This window comes from Camelus bactrianus, chromosome 17, assembly GCF_048773025.1.
Source record: "Camelus bactrianus isolate YW-2024 breed Bactrian camel chromosome 17, ASM4877302v1, whole genome shotgun sequence".
In the NCBI taxonomy this organism is placed as follows: domain Eukaryota; kingdom Metazoa; phylum Chordata; class Mammalia; order Artiodactyla; family Camelidae; genus Camelus; species Camelus bactrianus.
In genome coordinates, this window is record NC_133555.1 from 2858874 (window position 1) to 2880699 (window position 21826).

General features: G+C 49.1%; 1 pseudogene; it reads left to right on the forward strand.

Moving 5' to 3' along the window:
• The first annotated feature begins 94 nt into the window (after positions 1-94).
• On the forward strand, positions 95-21826 carry LOC123616234 (large ribosomal subunit protein eL33 pseudogene; annotated as a pseudogene).

A 21826-nucleotide genomic window follows, 5' to 3' on the forward strand; every position in this document is an offset into this window, starting at 1 on the left:
TTCACTTTATTTGTACACTTTTGTAATGCGTCTGCTGTGTTTGCGGCACCTAGTCGAGTCCTGGGAACCACAGCTTTGTCAGTATGCTTCCTTCCCTCAAGTCTTCTGGGAGGTCAGTTGTTTAAACCAATAACTGCAGGACAGTGAGGTCAGTTCTGATGGTATCAGTTACGTGTGGGATGCTGTTACAGCGCAGAGAAGAGCACCCAAATCGGAAGGAACTGCTGCGTGGGCGTGGGGGTGGTAATGACGTCTCATTGTAAACGCTGGCGTTTCCGTCACTTCTGTGTGGCCTGGTTCATTTCTGAGGTCAGACTTCAGTGCTTCTGCACCCACGTGGCTTGGCTGGGTCACGTCTGCCAGTGCTGCACGAGCTTTGTGACTGAAAGAAACCATTTTGCACTCTCAGATCACAGGCCATTAACGATGAGAGGTCTAAAACAACATCTCAGTGCCACAGGAAAACAAAGTGGCTAAAAGCAAAGTGATTTTTATTTCTAGCTTCAGTCAGCGCTTAATACTTGAAAGGTAAAGGGGAAAGTCTGAGTGAGTGTTGCAGTCGCTAAACTTTAAGATGGGGCTTAGAACCCTGGACGAGGTAGGTGGTACCATTTTGAAACAAAATTTGATCTGTGGATGGCTTATCTGTAAATATGCTGAATGTGTGTAAATCCATTGTCTGTTACAGGGCGCGAACATGCACACCATTTTAAGCCACGTGCAAGGAAGGTGCTTTCGGTAGACATTGTGTAAAAAGGTTTGTTTTCATTATTTATCATACTGATTCCTGCAAGTTACTGGAAAAGGGGACGCAAGGACGGGCAAGAGGATGGAGTTGGTCCTTATGTGAGTGGACAGGAGAGAAGCCTTCACTCCGCCACCCCCACACTTTGTCCTCGGGCCTTAGTGGTCCCAGGATGTCACCTGTTTACAGCAACCCGTTCACTGTTGACACAGTGGGACTGTGGTTCTGCCTTTAGCCAGTGGCTGATCCTTTGGGTCACCCTTTCTGAGCACTCGCTGAAGTGTAGATGGTGGTGAAACAGGAAATAACTTCCGTCGTCTGTGGAACACAGCACGCCAGGCAAAGGCATTTTGTCTGCATATTCCCGTGCACTCCGGGCGACAGCTCTCCCGCGGGACGTTAAGAGAAACCGAAGCTCCACAAGCTTTCATCCAGCGGTCCAAGGCATGTGGGCATGTGGGCCGGGCGTGCGGCGTGGCCCTGGCTCCGGTATCCCCCGGCCAGGGCATGACGGCTGCTGCAATTCTCCCTATGCTGGTTTTTAGTGGCATCTGGTACCTGTGCTTAATTCTTGGATACTTTTTCTACTCCATTCTTGGTCATCCTTTTTTCTCCTAGAATCGATACAATACACTAGAACTTTTTTTGCTGTGAAGACTACTGTTTACGCACACGTGTTTCTAAAATTCATGAGCCTTAAAATGTGCACATAAAATTCAGCAGCCCTGCACCAACCTCCGCTCGCTCCTGGCCGCTAAGATGCAGGGAGGGGGCAATGAAGGTTTAACACCAGGGTGACCAGCCACATGTTACCAGATGGAGGGGTGCTGTGAGCTCTTGGAGCTCAGGCTGCCTGCCTGGAAGGTTGGAGCCGGGACTTGGGCTGCCACAGTCCTCCCCACCCAGGCCTCCCCTGCAGGTCCGCAGGTGCTGCCCTCTGAGGGACTGCAGTCGGGGCCCTGGGAGCTGGGCCTCGGGCTTCCGAGGCCACGGTGCACTCTGAGCCAGCTGGATGGCCGTGGTCATTGGAGCCGGTGACTCATGGTTTCTGCCACACGGTGTCCCATCACTCAAGGGGAGCCGTCTGCTTGTCTTTCCTCTGGATCCTCTCCAGCAGATGCCATCCCTGGATCCCTGCGTCAGTGGCTTCCTGGGAGGGATTGCTGTGAACTGTCGTGGCTTCAAGCAGAGAAAGCTGGACAGACGGAACCTGGTGCTGCACACTCGGCTGTGAGATGACTGTGCCCAAAATGAAATCCAAGTAAGTTGAGTATCCCACTTCAGACTAAAAATCATTAGCTACAGTGGACAATTGTCGCACATTCTAAATAGTTTTGAAGGTCAGCGCAAACTAGGCTGTTTTCACACACCCTTTATCACATGCACAGGCATGCCATGGGATGTTGCAGGTTTGGTTCCAGACCACAACAAACAGCACCACAACAAAGCGCGTCACAGTCTGTTCATTCTCCCAGGGCACATAAAAGTTACGTCTGCACTGTACTGCAGTCTGGTAAGTATGCAACAGCAGTACATCTGAAAAGGTACACGCCTTAATTTAAAAGTGCTTCATTGCCAAAAAGTGCTAACCACCCCCTGAGCCTTCAGTGAGTCTAATCTCTTTGCAACAGTAACATCACAGGTCTCTGATCACAGATCCCCATAACAAACAGAACAATGAAAAAATGGGAAACGTTGCAAGAATTACCAAAATGTGGCGGGGAGACATGAAATGAGCAAATGCTGTTGGAAACCGTGGCGTCGGCAGACTCGGTGCAGGGAGGCCACAGACCTTCAGTTTGTAAACACAGGGAAGTGACGTGCGCCCACCTACGTTGCAGCCTGCAGTCGGGGGCGGGGGGGCCATTCCGTCGTGAGAGCATGCGCCAGCGGGGAGCAGTGCTCCCCGGGGGGGAGCCACTGAAGGTCCCGGGAGTGGCCTGCAGGACCGAGAAGCCCACTTCATGTTGTGCCCCTCCGCTCTGCTGAGCTGTGTGGATTTCATTCTAGGGCAGGCCCTACCCAGGAGCAGACCCAGGCTTACAGCCCCCCTGCTTGCCAGTGCAGACGTCTCATTCTGCGCTGGTTCGCCTGCCGGTCCGCAGCTAGTCACCGTGGCCGGGAGAGCGGAGGGCTCCCGCTGGCCGGGCCTGAGCCACGTGCCCATCGTGGAACTAGGGTAATTGATCCCTACCTGAGCCTGTGGACTGAGTGTGCAGGGGGTACTTCTCCAAAGGGAACCAAAGGAAGGGTGGATGCAAGCTGGAGACAGTGCCCTTTGTGTAAGGATAACTGGTGGTCTCTAACTCACAGGAAAGTAAACCCCTGTGCTATTTGATTGTTAGTAACACGTTTTGGGGATACACCTCATAGCAGAGACATGATGATTTGAAGCCATTGCTCAGGGATCCAGCAGGAGGCCCTGCAGCACCCTGAGGGGACTCAGGGCCGGTAGAGTTCAGGCTCCTTCCAGGGCTGGGCCTGATGGTAGCTAGAGTCCTCCTGTGGGTTGAGGTGGGGGACCTGCAACCCGAGGGTAGTCGACCGAGTGTGGGTACTGGCGTCCTCGGAGCTCTGAGGAGGGCGGGACACATGGTCGTGTGCGTGAGAAACGCTGAGCCCCACCCGACAGGCTGCTGCTTGTGAGCAGGGGCCATCGGCACAGGCCCTGGCACAGGGCTGAGGGTGTGTCCCCAACAAACGCTAGATCTGAGTAATGAGGCCGTAAGAAAGCCATTGGCAGCCGTGTGGGTGGAAGGGGTAAATGGTACTCTTTGTTCCAGCTTTATTGAGGCATAATTGATGAAATTATAAGATGTTTAAAGTGAATGTTGTGGTGATTTGATGTAAGTACACACTGTGAAAGGGTTCCGCCCATCTGGTTAATTAACACGTCCATCACCTCGTAGTCATCTTTTTTTTTTTTTTTTTGGTGTGAGAACTCTGAGTTCTACTCTCCAAGCAGACTGCGGTTGTATAATAGTTTTGTCACTACATTTCACGTTGAATCCTCAGACCTTATTCATCGTATCCCTGAAAGTTCGTACCCCTTTACCTTCCTCTCCCTGTTTCCCCCACCCTCCTGCCCCTGGAAACCACTTTTCTACAAGCTTGCCTTTTTCCTCTTCCGGGTCTCATGTGTAAGGGATACGTGCGGTGTTTGCCTACAGCTGGTTCCTTCCCCTTGGTGTGCTGCCCTCGGGGTCTGTCTGTGCTGTCGCAAACGGCAGGCTTCCTCGTTTCTCATGGCTAAGTGACACCCCACCATGTGCATGACATATGTGTGTGTTATATATGTATGTCTCACAGCTTCTTTACCCGTTCAGGGCAAATGGTACTTTGAAAGGTGAACTTTGCACGTTTTCCCCAGATACTTGCGGTGTCCTGCCCGTGCTGGACACTTCCTGCCCCGCCAGCCCTCTTGCACCGATTGCCGTTTACCTGAGGATGGCAGTGCATGCCAGCGGTGGACACCCAACTAGGTATCAGGTTGCATGGAAAACTAACACCAAGAAGTGAGGAGGCCAAGGCCAAGTGTTCCAAATTCCTTTTAGATCCATGGCTCAATTTTAGTGCCCAGGGCATGTAGATTCTTATTTTCTTGGCTGCTTCCAGAAGTTCCCTGGATGTGGAAATAGCGTGCCCACCGCGGGTTCTGATACTGGTTAGTTACTATAGAGGAGTTTTCCTCTGGCTACAGTGCTGTGGGGATCTGGGCTGTGACTGTTGACGGGACCCCCAGAGTTGCCCCTGGTGGGCTGGAAGACGGACCGTAGAGTATGGGAACGTGGTCAAGTCAAATAAACCTGCTTTCAAACCCCAGCTGTGCCATGTACCAACTGGGCAAAGTATTTACGCCCTAAGGCCAGCCTGTGAGGATTGGAGAGCGTTTCTATAAGAAGCCTGGGACAGAGCCTGGAGTGGCACTGACATATCGCAGACCCCAGGGTCAGGAGCCACCCAGGTGGAGGCAGTACTGAGCTGAGATGAGTGGGAAGCCACCCCACTGAACACAGTTCAGTTTACTCAGGTCACTCATTCATCTTAACCCCAACCGTCCCCACTCTTTTTTCTCCCTGGAGAGTTTTCAGGAGGACCATGAGGGAAATGATTTAATTCAGCCAATTAATTTTATTATCAGATGTCTTCTCGGTGCCAGGCTCTGTCAATGAAGAGCTGAAAACACACTGAGTGCCCAGTGCTGGTTGCTGTGAGGGCCGCAGAGGGGAGGGTGACCGGGGGCGCAGCAGAGGAGCTAGGCGGAAGGTTGTCTATGGAGGTAACACTGAGCAGCCGTGGGAGCAGCAGGAGGAAGCCAGCCCTCTGGGGGTTTGGCAAAACAGCGTCAGTCCAGGCACTGGAAGCCATGCAGAGTCCCTGAGGCAGAGGCAGCTTTGCCCAGTCCGGGGTCGGCCAGGAGACCGGCAGCTGCAGGAGAGGGAGCCGGGTTCCACAGGGTCCCTGGAGTGACTTGACATGCAGTCTGCACGGCCCTCCTCCTGATCGCACTCACGTTTCACCTCCCGCTTCTTTCTTTCTCTCTGTTTTGTATTCAAAATGCGTTTAGTGTGCTGGTTTCCCAGTCAGTTCAGCCGGCGTCTAGAGCTGCCCTCTGTGAGCCCTGCTTTTCCTCCTGTGGGCTGGGGAGGAGCGCAGAGCCAGGGCACAGAACCGCCATCCACGGCTCCGACAGGCGCCTCATGGCCGGCAGGGCACGCCCCCCCCCCCCCCCCCCCGCCCTCAAGCAGGAACAGGGGCTGCCACCGCGCCTTCTCCTCCTGTTTCCTCTCCTCTGGAGCGAGATGAAGGGGATCCTGAGCCAGAGGCATGTTGTCGCGGGGAGGGGTCACCACCAGGAAGGGGTCTTCCACCTGAGGGCAGGCTGGGGACAGCAGGGAGTCCGTGACTGTCCACTAGGGGACACTCTGCTCTCCCTCCCCTCGGGGGGCCTGGTTGGAGATCAGCTCTCTCCTCCTGTGTCTTGTGAGTTCGGGCGAGCCGCTCACCCTTCCTGGCCTCACTTCTCACCTGACAGGGAGTGCAGGGGGGAGTCTGACCCAAGGGGCTCCTGCTGTGGACCAGCTTCTCCCGGGGGCACACCTGCACCGCGTCCTCGCTGTTAGCAGCAGGTGGCGCTGTGCTCTTTGCTTTGCCGTTTCCACTTCTCGTGGTTGGCAGTCAGTGTCTGTTAACGTTGGCCAGCGAAGTCTGTGTCCTTTATTTCCTTAACGCCAAACGGTTTGCTGAGCTCATGTGCCAACCCCATGATACCTGTTGCTGCAAGGAGTGAAGCAGGAAAGAAAACAGCCTGCCGTTCAGGCCCCAGGGAGCAAGTTGTAGGATAAAATGCCCTTTGTGCCCGCATCTTGTTGCGTTAAAATGAGATTGTTGTCGACAAGGCCACATCCCAGCAAGATGACTTTTGTCGTCTGTCCTGGGTGTGCATGGAGTCAACTGGTGGTCAGAGGGAGCCTTTGTCTGGGTCTGAGGCTGGATGCCTCCACTCTTGTTGAGCAGATCCTTCCACCTGCTCGCAGCTTCAGTTCCTTCATCTGTACGACGTCCTTTCAGCTTCAACCTTGTGTGCTGGGGGGAAGGCCTGGGGTCATGCTGTTACTGATGAAAAGAGCCTAAGTTTGGAGTTCCTGAAAAACCCTTGCTTATAGTACCCAAAAGCCAGCCACGTGTGTGCTGGGGAAGGAGTACAGACTAGGAGTCAGGAAGCCGAGTGCGCACTTCCCAGCACCACCACCTGCTGGGTGAGCAGCAGACCGGCCCCTGAGCCTCGGTTTCCTCTGCATGAAATGGGGACAGCAGCAGTGTGGCCCCCTGAAGAGGGCTGAGCATTCGGTGATGTCCCCAGAAGACCGAGCTCGGGGCCTGCGCGCAGTAGGAGCTCAGTACACCTTTGTTTTCCTCAGTTAAACTGGCGGCGCCACGTAGCGCGCTTCCTGTGTCGCCCTGCCTGCCCTCAGGCTCTGTGGTTGGTGCGCAGGACCAAAGGCCGTCCGTAAGCACGTCTCTGTCTCGTAACGAGCCGTCCTTCGTGAGTTCGTAGTTTCTGCCTGGCTGAGTCCACTGCAACAGGAAAAAGACAGTAAGGGTCTCGCTGGCCTCTCCCTGCACTGTTTCCCTCCAAGGCCTTTCCAGGTTGAGGAGCGCTAGAAACTGGAGTGGATGAAAGCTAACCGTGCTAAGGACGTGGGAAGCAGACGGAGGGGCAGGAGGGCCTCCCCTTTGCGGTCTCGACCCTCTGCCGCCTCAGTTCTCAGCAGTGTTTTCCTCAGTTCACCTCCAGGGAGTGAGAGCAGTGAGCGGACCCGGCTCAGTGCGCAAGGTCACCCGTCGGCATCATGAGATGAGGACATCACTGTCAGCTCCTGCCCCGGAAAAACCAAGGGCTCAAATCGCCGAGGGAAAGGACAGGTCGCCCTCGTGGCAGGCTGACAGGGCTGCTTGCCGGCCGGGGCGTGTTGCTATAAATGACCCCGGGGCCACAGCTGCCCCGCTCTTTGCCCTGGGCGGCCTCACCGCCCTTGCATGCTCAGGACAGCAGAGTATCACCGACAGGTTTTTTTTTTTTTTGGTTCCATTTCCTAGAAGAAAGGTTACCAACTGCCAGAATCAAAATAGAACGTGGATTGTGTCACAGGAGTCCTGTCCGGTCCAAGTGCACTCATGTTGTGCAACGGCCTCGAGGGGGTAGGCAGATAAGCAGTCTCAAAGTTATTATCACTTTGTTGGCGCTGGCACCACGGAAGGCCTCTCGTCAGCCTCTCCCCGTGGGCTAGTTTGCTTCTGCCGAGCTGCATGTCAAGTGAAGCATGTTTTTAGTGCCCTAGAGGGACAGCGTCACTTAGGTGAACCCGATGCCAGAACCCTCACATAAGGAAGGAATCCTTTTGTTAAAGGGAGCGGTTTTTCTCAGCTTGATCCATTTCCCAAGTTCACAGTTTCATACGTTTTCTATATTTTCTAATTGTTGGCTTAAATTCTTTATTATTAATGGTATGATAGCGTTTTCCATATGGTAGTGAAGTACCCATGGTAACTTTCTGGAAGAACAAATGAAAATTAAATCGAAGAATTCAGAGCTTCACAGATTTGCCCTTAACAAACATGATGAATACTATCTTTTTTTTAATGGTGAAAAACATGACATAAAATTTACCATCTTAACCACGTTAAATGGACAGTTCAGTAATGTTAACTTAACTTAACTTAATATTGACGCTGGTATACCACAAACATGGAGTCTGCTTAATGCAAAGCCCTCCTGGATGTCTTTGTCAACAGCTAGAGACGTCCCCTGTGCCCAAGGCTTCCCCCCAGGACATAATACTTTATTCCTCTGCCTAAACTTACTTTTCAGAGATTTCAAAGCTTTGGAAAGAAATGCTAAATAAAATCCATGGGCACTGCTTAAAATACGGGAGCAGTAAGAGGAGGCTGTGAAGCTAGTTTACCCTTCATTCATCACAGTCCAGACTCATCTGGGTACAAAGCGCCTGGACCGGCGTAAGGAGAGCTCGGCCCCAGGACTGTCAGGCTAGGGTCACCGCTTAGGTGTTCAGGTCATGCCATCCTTGCCTAAAGCCTCCACGGCCTCCCATCCCACCAGGGTGGCCTCCCCGTGCCTGGCCATCTCATCCCCTCCCACCCCGTCCCTGCCCACCTCTCTGACCTCACTTCCTTCTGCCCAGCCACACTGGCCTCCGTGCTGGGCCGTAGGCAGGTCAAGTTCCTTCCCTCTTAAAGGCCTTTGTATTTCCTCCTACTTCTCCCTAAAACAATCTTCTCATCTTGTACCGAGCAATAGAAACACTTAACGAAACTGATGGCATTCTCAGTGCCCAGATCACATCCTATGCCAATTAAATCATAATCTCTGGGGTCTTAATGTTCAGTGTTTAAAAAAACAAACCAACAAACAAAAAAGCCCCCAGGAATTCCAACGTAGCCACATTCGAGAACCAATGTCCTATATCAGCGGTTCTCCAAGTGTGGTCGCAGATCAGAAATGGTAGCATCGCCTGGAACCTGTGAGAAGTGCAGACTCAGCCTCACCCTAAATGTCCTGAGTCAGAAACTTTAAAAGTGGGGCTCAGGAATAGGTGTTTGAACAAACCCTGCAGTTCTGATGCCTGCCTGAGTTTGGGAACCGTTGTCCTAGGTCCTTGGGGCTCAGGGTGTGGCTTGTGGACCAGCAGCGTCGGCATCACTTGGAAGCTTCTTAGACATGCAGAGCCTCTAATGCCATCCCAGCTGGTGGTTCCAGCTGGCTGAACCCAAGTCTGCACCTTGAGGTCCCAGTGACTTGTGCACGTTAACGTCTGAGCAGCCCTCCATCTTTGTCCCTTGCAAAAGCAGTAACATGCCGGCAGCAGGCGCCCACCTGGCACCTGGATCTTGGATTCTAACTGTCTTTTAACACCAAAAGAACCGGGCTCACTGGAGAAAAGGCTGATTCCAGGGCCAGTGTGGGGACAGTGCAAGATGAGCCTCAAACACCTTGTGCCGGAAAGCAGGCAAGTGCTTGCAGAGTGATGGGGACACGTTAGAAGACCCAGGGCCTGGTTAAGGGGCCCTCACTGCCCAAATCGGAGACACATCTGACCGAAGTGGATTATAACCTGTTGGATAAAGTAAAACCCAATGAGTCGATAGTGCTGTAAAGAAATGAGTGATTGTGTGAGTAGGTGAAAGAGAAGGAAAAACTTCCTTGTACTGGACTGCCGGCTAATAACCACAGAGGGAAAGATGGAGCGAGAAAACCGTCCGTGATGCTAAAACCAACAGGTGCAAGTCTGAGGAACAGAGCTTCCGTATTCTAGAAGTGCCTCCCCACAAATGATGTGCTAACTGCAAAGGCAACAACGGTAGCTTTATAGTGGGGAGCCTGGCGGAGACCACCTTCACCCAGCAGTGGAAGTTAGCACCACCACGGGGACAGCCCAGCGACACGTGCCTCCTGCTGTGATGTGCTGAGAAGGGGCGCAGCGTCCCCACGGGGGCGCTCCGGCCCAAAAGGCACGCCTGCACCTGTGCCCCAGGAGCATCAGGAAACCCAGAGAGGGCATTTCACAAAGTCACCGGCCTGCACGCTGACAAAAGGTCAAGTTCGAGAAAGACTAGGAATGCCTAAGGAATTATTCCGGATTGAAGGAGACTAGAGACGTGAGGACTAAATGCAGTGTGAAATCCTGAACCTGGGAAAATACATGTGGTTTTACAAGGTAATTGTAGGAGCAACTGACAAAATTTAAATATGGACTGTGGGTGGGTGAGAGAATGTTCTTATTTCAGGAGATACACGCTGGAATGTAGGGTAGTGGGGAGGACGTTTGCTTTATGTACTCAGATGGTTCTGAAGAACGTCTGTGCGTGTGTGTGTAACGTGTATATTACATATGTAGACAGAGAAGAGAGAATAGGGCGAAACGTGAACAGTTGGTGAGTCTGGAAGATTAGAGTTCCTTGTACTATTTTGGAAAAACAGACCTGTGAGAACAAACACCAAAATAAACCAAGGAAGAAGCACTGATCCAGAGCACTCCTGCTTCCAGGGTCAGTCTGAGTCTTGCCCTGGTCATTCAGGTCTCTGCTCCTCTCTCACCAACTCAGAGCCGCAGCCCCCGCTGGCCACCCTGTCTAATGGAGCCCCCATCCACCACTCTCAGACCCTCTCTGTCATGTTACCCGCTCTCTTTTTCTCCTAGCCCTCTGTTGGCGTGTAAAATTATTCTCATTTATACATCTGTCTGCTCATTTACTGTCTCTCCCCACTAGAATGTAAGCTTATAGCGTGGAGATTCTGTCCTGACACATCCCCCAGTACCGTGCCTCCAGCTAAGAGGCACCTCAGCTGCGTCTGCTAAATGAATGAACAAACGAACAGATCTCCATCTCCTCGTCTGTAGGACGAGGGGCTCTAGGAGGCGACCCCAGACTCCTTCTTGGCCCTGACGCTGCCAGAGGGAGTCAGGCCATGGCAGAGCCTCAGTTTAATGAGCACCTCCTGTGTCCTAGGCGTTTATCTACAGTCTCTCACTGAGCCTTCACAGTGACCCTGCAGCCCTTCTCGAGTCATTCATTTAGCAGACACATACCGACTGCCTCTTACCTGCTGGGCACCAAGAAAACGCTAATTAACACGACAGACACAGCCCTTACCCCCACGGAACATGCCAGGTTAGCAAGAGCTGGCCGAGAAAACCAAGACTCAGGTTGCCCCACTTGCTGAAGTTGCACAGCAAGCACAGGGCAGAGCTGGGAAGGTAACCAACATCTCAGTCCAAAGCCCAGGCTCTCCTGCTGCTGGTGACATGCTCCTCCGAGGAGCTGCTGCTGTCAGTCGGTCCAGTCCTCGGGTGGCTCCCTCGGCGGTCACACCACCTTTGCCCCGTTCCCTGGCAGAGAAACAGGGCGTGCTGTATCGCAGCCATTTCTGATTACGTTTTTCATCATTCCACGGCCTCCTCGTCCCACTTACTTCAGATAAGCAAGAGTCTGTCCTGCTTCATTGGGCAAAGGTTCAATTCAACCCAAGAAGTAATCTAAGTGGGAGATGTGATCAAATACCCTTGCCAGGAAAATAACTGAAAAAGTGGAAAACCAAGAAACAAAATAAAAACCCACTTCAAAAATGTTTAATGAAGAAACTGAGCATGAAGAATTAAAACAATGTCAGACAGCTGGGAAACATCCTAAAAGATACTCAGTTTTTCTTCAGTTCATTGATCCTTTCCCTCCTTGAAAGCCTTCTCTGCCAATTAATCACTCAACTTACTACCAGACCCTGTTTCCCTGTTTATCATTTTGAACCTCAGGAATCCCTCAGTAAAGACCACAATAAATGTCCCTGGTTAGCAAGACAAACATTTGTCTTAGAGGATCAATGAGTGTGCTGGGAGGTCTTGGATTCCTGGGATTCAGAGCATGCCTTTGCCCTTGATTTGCTGGGTGACCTTGGCTTCTCTATGCCTGGGTTTCTGAAGCTACACAAGGAAAACAATGTACCCCCTGAACTGTGCTCTGAAATTGCTCTGGGTTCCCTGCTGGAAAATGGAAGAGGGTATTTGGCCAAGGATATGATTTCTCTATGCCCAGAAATGCCTCCCCTCCTCCTTCTGGAAGCTAGCTAATTGCGGCTAGAACTGAAATGCATTCTCTGTGGGCATCTCAAGTGGATTCCGATGGGAATGTCCAGCGGGTGGGTGAATAAAAGCGACACATTAACAGAGTTTTGTTATTCTAGGGAAAAATGTCATAGCTCCATTTTTTTGTGGCCCCAGTGTTAAGAGTTGAGGGGGGTGGACAAGAAAACAGTACTGTTCTTTGGAACTGTGATTCACAGTTGACTTACCCATGAGAGAAGCTTTTTTGTCACTGTCGAATGACGTTTTTCCAAGCAAGCCCAGCAGCTGACTGACAACCGGGTGGGTGATTAAATGACCCCCCCCCTTTGTGTTTAGTGAGTTCCCCATCACTGGAGGTAAGTAGGGATAGACTGAAGGAACCCTCAGCAGAGGGTGGAGCAGAGAAAGTTCAAGCACCAGAAGAGGGTTTCAACTAAGTACCTTCATCCCCCTCTAATCCTGAGACTCGGGGATTCTAGTCCCTTTCGGTGTCACATGCTCTTCTGAAAGGACAGTCCTCGCTATGCAGCAGCACATGGGGACAGAGGGCGGTGACGGATGGGGTCACGGGAAAATTTGAGATTCCAATCACACAAAGAATGGATGGCTTTCTATCCGCTACAAAGCATGAACCAGAATGAGGACCCCAGGAGAAGAGGGTGAGTAGGGTGTTGTGCGTTTGAGGACACAGCTTTCAACAGGAAGACCTGCACGGACCATGGACTCTGCAGCCTCAAAGGGATCTGGTGCGGCCACTGAGACCCCTCTGGGTGCAGCTTCCAGCCGCAGAAGCCCCATCAGTGATTAGGGGCCGGTGGAGCTCCAGAGAGGGTGAGCACGGTGCTGGAAGTTAGGGGCTGTACCAGCTGCTAATCAGGTCCTTATTTTAGAGTAACGACCACCATAATGTGCACATGTGACGCACAATTTGCCTCGCTCAGGCACCGGTTCTCCGGGAGAGCTGCTGAACGCCTGTTTCCCAGGTGAAGAAACTGAGGCTTCCAGAGAGAGTGCAAGTGGTGGCCCCAGTGCTCAGACTGCAGCCTGTTCTTGGGATCTGTGTTCTCTCTGCTCTGTCGACGGCCTTGACTTACAAGTAGGGAGTATTAACCCTGCTCCTGCGGATAGAAGAACTGAGCTCCGGGAGTGGAGGTAATCATGGGCAAACCGAGGTTGGACTGATCGCAGATGTCCGGCAGATGTCCTGTGAGAAGAACCTGGTAGAAAGCCAGGCCTGGGGGACGTCTGACCGGATCCCTTCCATCTGCCGAGGAGAACCAGACTCGAAGGGGAAGCAAACTGCTCGAGGGCAGGGGCGGGGCGGCAGCGGCCTGGCAAAGAGCCCCGAGCCCGGGCCCGCAGGCTGTGCTGTGAACTGCCTGCAGGTCAAGCAGGGCTGGATCTGTGCTGACCGCCTCCCGGCCGCCTGTGGGCTGGCAGGGATGCCCAGCCCTGAGGCTGCGGTGGAGGCTTGACTCTGACCTTGGAGAGTGTCTGAGAGGCCAGGGCAGTGGGACTGAACTGGACTCCCTTGTGAGGATGCAGACCAGCGGGCCGGGCCCTGGGGTCAAGGTGTCCCCGGCCCAGCAGCTGCCCGTGCTGGCAAACCTGGGCAAGCTGGGGGTATAGGTCGAGGGGCAGGGAAGAAACATGCGGCTTTGTTTGGGGGAGGGGGAGCCATTGTTCTCGGATGTCCCCGCTCATGCTGCACCTTCTTTAAAGGCTCTGCCAGTAGTGTAAGGCCTCCCTGGATCTGCCTGAACTCCCTTCTCCCCCTCTGGCCGCAAGAGCCAAGACCCTGACGGCCTTTTCTAGAAGCCATTTAGGCACCAGGCCCTACACTTGAAACTCCACTTGCAAAATCTGACCTAGGGCTGTCCCAGCTATCCTGGGACCAATGCTGTCATGGGCCAAGGCTCAGAGAGTTAGTTAGTGCCTTGCCCAGGCTCACACAGCTGGTGACAAAGCCATGATGGCAGCTCTGCTAGGATGGGGGTTTCTGACTCCTCTGGTCGCTGCTGTATTCCCAGCGCTTGGCACATAGTCCTCGAGTGAGTGTCTGACGTCAGTGCCGTGCCATTGCCCCACACCTCGCTGCCTCCTCAAAACCCCCGTGATGGGAGAAGTCAAGTCTGAGTGAGAGCAGACTTAGAGGATTTCAGTCAAGAATGAATCCACGAGGTCCTTTTCTGTGGGTACTTTTTATGCTCACCAAATATGACGATGAAGAAGGCTCCCTGAAAAGAGTGTAAATTACATTGCACACATTTTTACGGCCAGTAATGAAGGCCGCTGTGGGGTTCATTCTTCCCCCTGCAGGCGCAGCGAAGTGCTTGTTAGTTCATCGTGCGTTTTGCTTTCCTGCAACGTGCTCACTAACATATACACTAACAGGCATTCACTTTTCCGTTTGGAGATGGTTCCTTTTTGAAATGGTTCAAAGCCATTATGATCTTACAACTCAGAGTCTCTAAATCATTTTCCTCAGGCCGTGAATCTGTGACTTCACAGTCAACCCAGATTCTGGTAGAACAGAAAGGTTAATCTGTATATCCTCAAATTTCCAAGAAGGAAACTCGAGACCAGCTAGATTTACAGTAGAGTGCCCTCTGTTGACCAGCGTGGTCCAAGTTCACTGAATGTTCTGTTACTGGATCATAACCATCCATCCACTCATGAACTCTCATTTTCAGCAACTGGAATTCTATAAATTACAACTGAACTCCATCTAAACTTTACTGACCATAATTATTTTTTCTTTCATGATTCAGAGTATAGTTTACCATCTTGCCGAGCCCCACGCCAGAACAGTGGCTTTTGAATGAAAACTCAGAGCTGAAAGGGATCCTCAGATTCCCTAATCTAACTCTTCCCAGAGTCGGCTTCACAAAACAGCTCCCGGAGAAGACAGTGCACCCAGAGAAATCCCCCTTGCCAAGTCAGTTTGGGTCCTGCTACCGCTCTGCCTTCCTGTCCGAGGGGCACCGTGCGTGAGAGCAGACTGACGTCTCCAAGAAGTCCTGCAGGAAATGTACTTTTGTATAACTTTGTCCCAAATTACTGGACTTGGGGATGGGGGGATTTTTTTTTTTTAATTTCTGAAAAATGCCTGGGAAAACGCTTTGGGAGCTATCAGTCCAGTCAGACCTCCCCCCAACATGCGCGCACACGCGCGTGCACGCACACACACACACCACACACACACACACCCCTACCCATTTTACAGATGTGGGAAGTGAGGTTCAGAGAGGGGAAGAAAGTGGCCGAAGCTGGACATAGTTCACGGCAGAGCTAGGCCTGGAACCCCCACATTTCTCAGCTCCTAGGTTCCTAATTCATATCAGCTACGATGCCCAGGTAAGGTCAGTGGACCGGAGATAGCCAGGTAATAAGGGGTAGATTGACCCAGCTTTTATTGTACCAAATAAACTGGCTTTGAAGCTTCTTATGCTGAAAAAGATAACTGTGGAACAAGAAAACTTTGCACACGCCCAGGTGACTTCCTCTGTTCTGTAGCACAGTGTCCTTACAGGGCCCCTTCACCGCTTATCCAGCTGCAGATAACTTCTTATCCGGCAAGTTTGGAGTAGTTGGAAGATGAGGTGGGGCTGGTGATCAGGCCATCACGTTGGAGTGACTGATTATTAGTAACAACAATCATAGCCACTTACTGAATGGGGACAGGATACGTCAATGGTGACAGTGAGCTTGGGAGCCACACACCCTGGGTTTGAATCCTGGCCCTGTCACGAAGTGACTGCGTGATCATGGACAAGAAATGCAATCTCTCAGGGCCCCTGGTTCCCACTGGGAAGGGGGATATTAATAGCACCCACATTTTCCTGGCACCGCACTCCCGAGAGGGTTTTGTGTTGCGATTTCTTCATCGGGAACATTGGGTCACAAGCACAACAGCTCCTGTCTTGGAAGAAGGATGTTTTCCAAAAGATCGCACAGACGCTCGCAGGCAGCTGCCTCACAGACCTGGAGGAGCTTGAGCAGACGGCTCAGGAGGTGCCTGCAGGCCGGCCCGCAGCAGTGAGGGGGTGGGGGGAGAGGTCTGGGCAGAGGGAAGTGAAGAGCTGCTTGGTCCACACAGCCGATGAAGGGCGTATTTTTAAAGGATAACCGAGGCAAAGAGCAGCTACAGAAGACAAATAGATATGTCGACTGGGACTTTTCATTGACAATTGATGAAAAACCAGCTCCAACTGGCCCAAGAAAAAAAAAGAAAGCTCAGCCACCCTGCCCCTTTCCGGAAATTTCCAACAGACTTCCAGGGCTCGTGGTGGATGACGGGCCTGCCCAGGTCACGTGCCCCTTATTGATACAAATTATTGATTTATAATCATTTTATAAGTTGTGTCAAATTCCAGTGTAGAGCACAATTTTCAGTTATGCATGAACATACGTATATTCATTGTCACATTCTTTTCTCTGTGAGTTTCCATAAGATCTTGTATATATTTCCTTGTGCTATACAGTATAATAGATAATAGATAATGTTTATCTATTCTACATTTTGAAATCCCATTCTATCCCTTCCCACACCCACCTCCCCCTTGGCAACCACAAGTTTGTATTCTATGTCTATGAGTCTGTTTCTGTTTTGTATTTATGTTTTTGTTTTTTTTTAGATCCACATACGAGCGATCTTATATGGTATTTTTCTTTCTCTTTCTGGCTTACTTCACTTAGAATGACATTCTCCAGGAACATCCATGTTGCTGCAAATGGCATTATGTTGCCAGTTTTTATGGCTGAATAGTATTCCATTGTAGAAATATACCACATGGTTTTTTATATTAGTAGAAAGAGCTCATTTTTCCAGGAGTCCCCTCCCCAAAGTTCTAGCATTGCCTGGGACACCTCCATTAGGAACATTTTCATGAGTCTGAACTTCTCTTTTTGAAAGATTGGTTCCTCACCCTTATCCCATTAAGCCTTAAGAATATGTTGTATCCAGACCCAACTTCCAGGAGCCAGTATCTGCTTCTCATTGCCTTTCCTGCCAACAGTGCTGCAGCCAACAGCACCGCCAGAACTTGCAAAGGATCTGACTTGTCCCCATAAGATCCCACATCGCCTTTTCTTACACCAAGGGACCCACTTAATGACAAAGGATACATGACTGGGCAAGTGACCCCAGGACCATTGACCTTCCCATGGAATGCATCATTGGAAGCCACTGTTGGCCTGCCGAAACGTTGCAAGGGCCTCTAAGAAGCAAAGTTAAGATGCCAGCCTAAGGGTAATATTCTGCAAGATGAGGGTGCTGGGTTTTTTTTTTTTTTTTATTACTAAGGTAGAAGTCACATAACATAAAATTCACCATTTTAGCCTTTTTAAAGTTCAGTGGCTTTAAGTTCATTCCTAATATGATGCAACCATCACCACTGTCTAATCCCAGAACATTTCATAGCTCCGCAAGGCAACCTTGTACCCATTCATCAGTCAATCCCCATTCCTCCATCACAGCCCCTGACATCCACTTTGTTTTCTGTCTCTATGGATTTGCCTATTCTGGACATTCCATATAAATGGAATTGTACCACATACGGCCTTTTGTGTCTGGCTTCTTTCACTTGGCAGAATATTTTCAAGGTTCATCCATGTTGAAATACGGATCAGTGTTTATTCCTTTTTATGAACAAATAGTATTCCATTGTATGGATATACAACATCTTGTTTATCCACTCATCCGTCGATGAGTATTGGGTTGTTTCTGCCTTTTGGTTATTGAGAATAGTGCTGTTACGAAATTTTTGTGGAAGTTTTAGTTTGAACATCTGTTTTCAGTTCTTTTGGGTATGTACCTAAAGGTGGACCCCTGGACCACATGGTAAGTCTCTGTTTAACCAGGAGAGGAACAGCCAAAGCCTCTTTCTCAGCAGCTGCTCCATTCTACATTCCCACCAGCAGTGTGTAATAATATGAGTTCCAATTTCGTGATGTCTTCATTAACGTTTGTTATTTTCCCTTTCCTCACATCATAGCTGTCCCAGTGGATGTGAAGTGCCGTCTTCCTGTGGTCTGATGAGCATCTTCCCTTGTGCTCATTGTCCATTTCTGTATCTTCTTTGAAGACATGTCTCTTCAAGTCCTTTGCCCATTTTTTAAATTGGGTTTTGTGGTTGTTTTTGAGTTGTAGGAGCTCTTCATATATTCTAGGTATCAATCCCCTATCAGATATTGGCTTGCAAATGTTTTCTCCCATTCTGTAGGTAGCCTTTTCACTTTCTTGATAGAATCCTTTGATGTACAAAGGTTTTGATTTTGATAAGTCCGGTTTATCTATTTTTCTTCTGTTGCTTGTGCTTTGGTGCCATATCTAAGAATTTATTGCCAAGTCGAAAGTCTTGAAGATTAAACCCTATGTTTACTTCTAAGAGTTTTATAGCTTTAGCTTTTAGGTTTAGGTCTTTGATGTATTTTGAGTTAATTTTTTAATGTTGTAGGAGGTAAGAATCTAACTTCACTCCTTTGCATATAGTTATGCATGAAGTTCTCCCTTTGCCATTTGTTAAGAAGACTGTTCTTTCCCAGTTGAGTGGTCTTGGAACCCTTGTTAAAAATCAGTTGGCCATTGATGTATGGACTCATTTCTGGACTCTCAGTTCTATTCCATCGACATGTAGGCCTGTTGTTATGCCAGCAGCATAATGCTTTGATCACCATGACATTGTAGTAAGTCTTGAAACTGGGAAGTGTGAGTCCTCCAATTTTGCACTTTTTTCAAGATTGTTTTGGCTAATCAGGGTCCCTTGCAATTACGTGTGCATAAGAGGATTATTTCACACATTTCTGCAAAATAGGCAGTAGGAATTTTGATAGAGCTTGCAGTGAATCTGTTGATGTCTCTGGGGGAGTATTGCCATCTTTGGGTGGCTTTTTTCTTGACTAACTGCCCTAGGCAGAACTTCCCATACAATATGGAATAGAAATGGTGAGAGTAGACATCCTTGTGTTGTTCATGATCTTAGAGAGAAAGCATTTAGTCTTTTACCATTAGGTATGATGCTGACTGTGGGCTTTTCGTGGGTGGACTTTATCATGTTCAGGAATTCCCCTTTTATTCATAGTGGGTTGAACATTTTTATTATGAAAGGATGTTGGGTTTTGTCAAGTCCTTTTTTGCATCAATTGAAATAATCGCAGTTGGATCTTTCCCCCTTTTTCTATTAATACGGTATATTTCATTGATTAGCTTTTATATGCTGAACCTTGGGATACATTCAAGTTGGTTATGGTGTATAATCCTAATATGCTTCTAGAATGTTCGCTAGTGTCATGTTGAGGACGTTTGGCTTATTCCTCTCCCTCTGTAGGATTTATTCTCGCTGCTGTCACACTTGTTGTGTGCTTGGTTCTCTGTTCTGAATTACGTTTGTAAAGTTTACATTTTTTGTTGTATACAGCCCCTGAAGTCTCTGTTTGACAGCTAGTGATTTAACAAAGATTTCAGTGGCCATACATGGCAAAAAATAAAAATTTGTATTCTTCGCCTGAAACCACAACAGAAGCTCCCAGTGTATACAAATAGATTTCACGTATGTGTTGGGCCATACCTTCAAGTCTCAGCCAGGCATTCCACAGTTATGACTTAGTCTTTGCTTCCTGCTTGTGGAGAGCCTCAAGGTCAGCCAGGGGTGAGAGCGGGGGGCCATCTCAGGTCTTTCCTGCGCAAGCAGCCAGCCCTGGGCACGCAAGTGCTTCTAAATTCCCAGCAATATGTGGAAGCTTTTCAAAACCCGTATTCCTCAAAGTGTCTCAGTCTCTAGTCTTTCCTCCCAAGCCTTTTTTTTTTAATTGAAGTATAGTTGGTTTACAAGTTTGTGTTAGTTTCTGATGTACAGCATAGTGATTCAGTTATACATGCATTCCTTTTCATACTCTTTTTCATTATAGATTATTAAGAGATATTGAATATAGTTCCCTGTGCTATGTAGTAGGACCTTGTTGTTTATCTATTTTATATATAGTAGTATCTGCAAATCTCGAACTCCCAATTTATCCCTCCACCCCCTCCCTTTCTCCCTGGTAACCACAAGTTTGTTTTCTATGTCTATGAGTCTGTTTCTGCTTTATAAAGAAGTTTATTCGTGTAAATTTTTTTTAGATTCTACATAAAAGTAATACCACATAGTACTTTTCTTTCTCTTTCTGATTTACTTCACTTAATATAACAATGTCCAGGTCCATCCATGTTGCTGCAAATGGCATTATTTTACTCTTTTTATGGCTGAGTAGTATTCCATTGTATAAAAATACCACAACTTCTTTATGCAGTCATCTGTCAATGGACATTTAGGTTGCTTCCATGTCTTTGCTATTGCAAATAGTGTTGCTGTGAACATTGGGGGTGCATGTATCTTTTTGAATTAGAGTTGCCTCTGGGTATGTGCCCAGGAGTGGGGTTGCTGGATCATACGGTAAGTCTATTTTTAGTTTTTTAAAGAATCTCCATACTGTTTTCCACAGTGACTGCATCAAACTATGAACTCACCAGCAGTGTAGGAGGGTTCCCTTTTCTCCACACCCTCTCCAGCATTTGTCATTTGTGGACTTTTTAATGATGGCCATTCTGACTGGTGTGAGGTGATACCTCATTGTAGTTTGGATTTGCATTTCTCTGATAATTAACAGTATTGAACATTTTTTCATGTGCCTATTGGCCGTTTGTATGTCTTCATTGGAGAATTGCTTGTTTAGGTCTTCTGGCCATTTTTGGATTGGGTTGTTTGTTTTTTTGTTATTAAGTTGTATGAGCTGTTTATATATTCTGGAAATTAAGCCCTTGTCAGTCACATCGTTTACAAGTATTCTCTCCCATTCCAACTATATTCATTTCAGTTTCCTTTGCTGTACAAAAGCTTGTAAGTTTAATTAGGTCCTGTTTATTTATTTTTGCTTTTAGTTCTATTACCTTGTTAGAATGCCCTAGGAGAACATCGCTAAGATTTATGTCACAGAATGTTTTGCCTGTGTTCTCTTCTAGGAGATTTATTGTGTCTTGTCTTGTGTTTAAGTCTTTAAGCCATTTGGAGTTTATTTCTGTGTATGGTGTGAGGGAGTGTTCTAGCTTCATTGATTTACACGCGGCTGTCCAGCTCTCCCAACACCACTTGCTGAAGAGACTGTCTTTTCTCCATTATGTGTTCTTGCCTCCTTTGTCAAAGATTAACTGATCTTAGGTGCACTCCTCCCAAGCTTTCTGATCTGTCTATAGTTTGTTCTAACTATTATTCTTTGCCTAAAGTGGCAGCAGATAATGCATTTGCCTTTAAATATTTCTGACAAATACTCCCTGAGAACTGCCTCAGTCCTGGGAGAGTTCAGTGGTAGCGGAAATAAAGGGCTGGTCTCAGGTAGCCACAAGACAGGTCGAAACCAACAACCCCAGTTCTTTGAGAATCAGATCCACTCTGCTCCGTTATGTGCTAGACATTATACCAGGAATGGAGGTGGTTGTCTTCAAGGCCGCTGCTGAGTCAGGGTCAAGCAAAACACCGCAACACTCTCTTACCAAGATTCTGGTGGCTTTTTCAGCCATCCTGGAGCCGGTGGAGGCCTGCTGGGAACCGGACTTCTAAAACAATCAATATGTCTGGAAGGCTGTGGTCCAGGGCCATTTTTGCTGGCTGTGAGCGAGGTCTCTGGAACCAGAGGGAACACATAGCTCTTCTTAAAACTGAAGGTGTTTATGCTCAAGATGAAGTTGAATTCTGTCTAAGCAAGAGATGTGCTTATGTGTACAAAGCAAAGAACAACACAGTAACTCCTGATGGAAAACCAAACAAAACCAGGGTACTCTGGGGAGAGGTAACTTAAGTTCATGGAAGCAGTGGCATGGTTTGCACCACATTCCACAGCAGTCTTCCTCCTGAGGCCGCTGGACAGATTCCGTGTGATGCTGTGCCCCTCGAGGATTCGTGCTTACTGA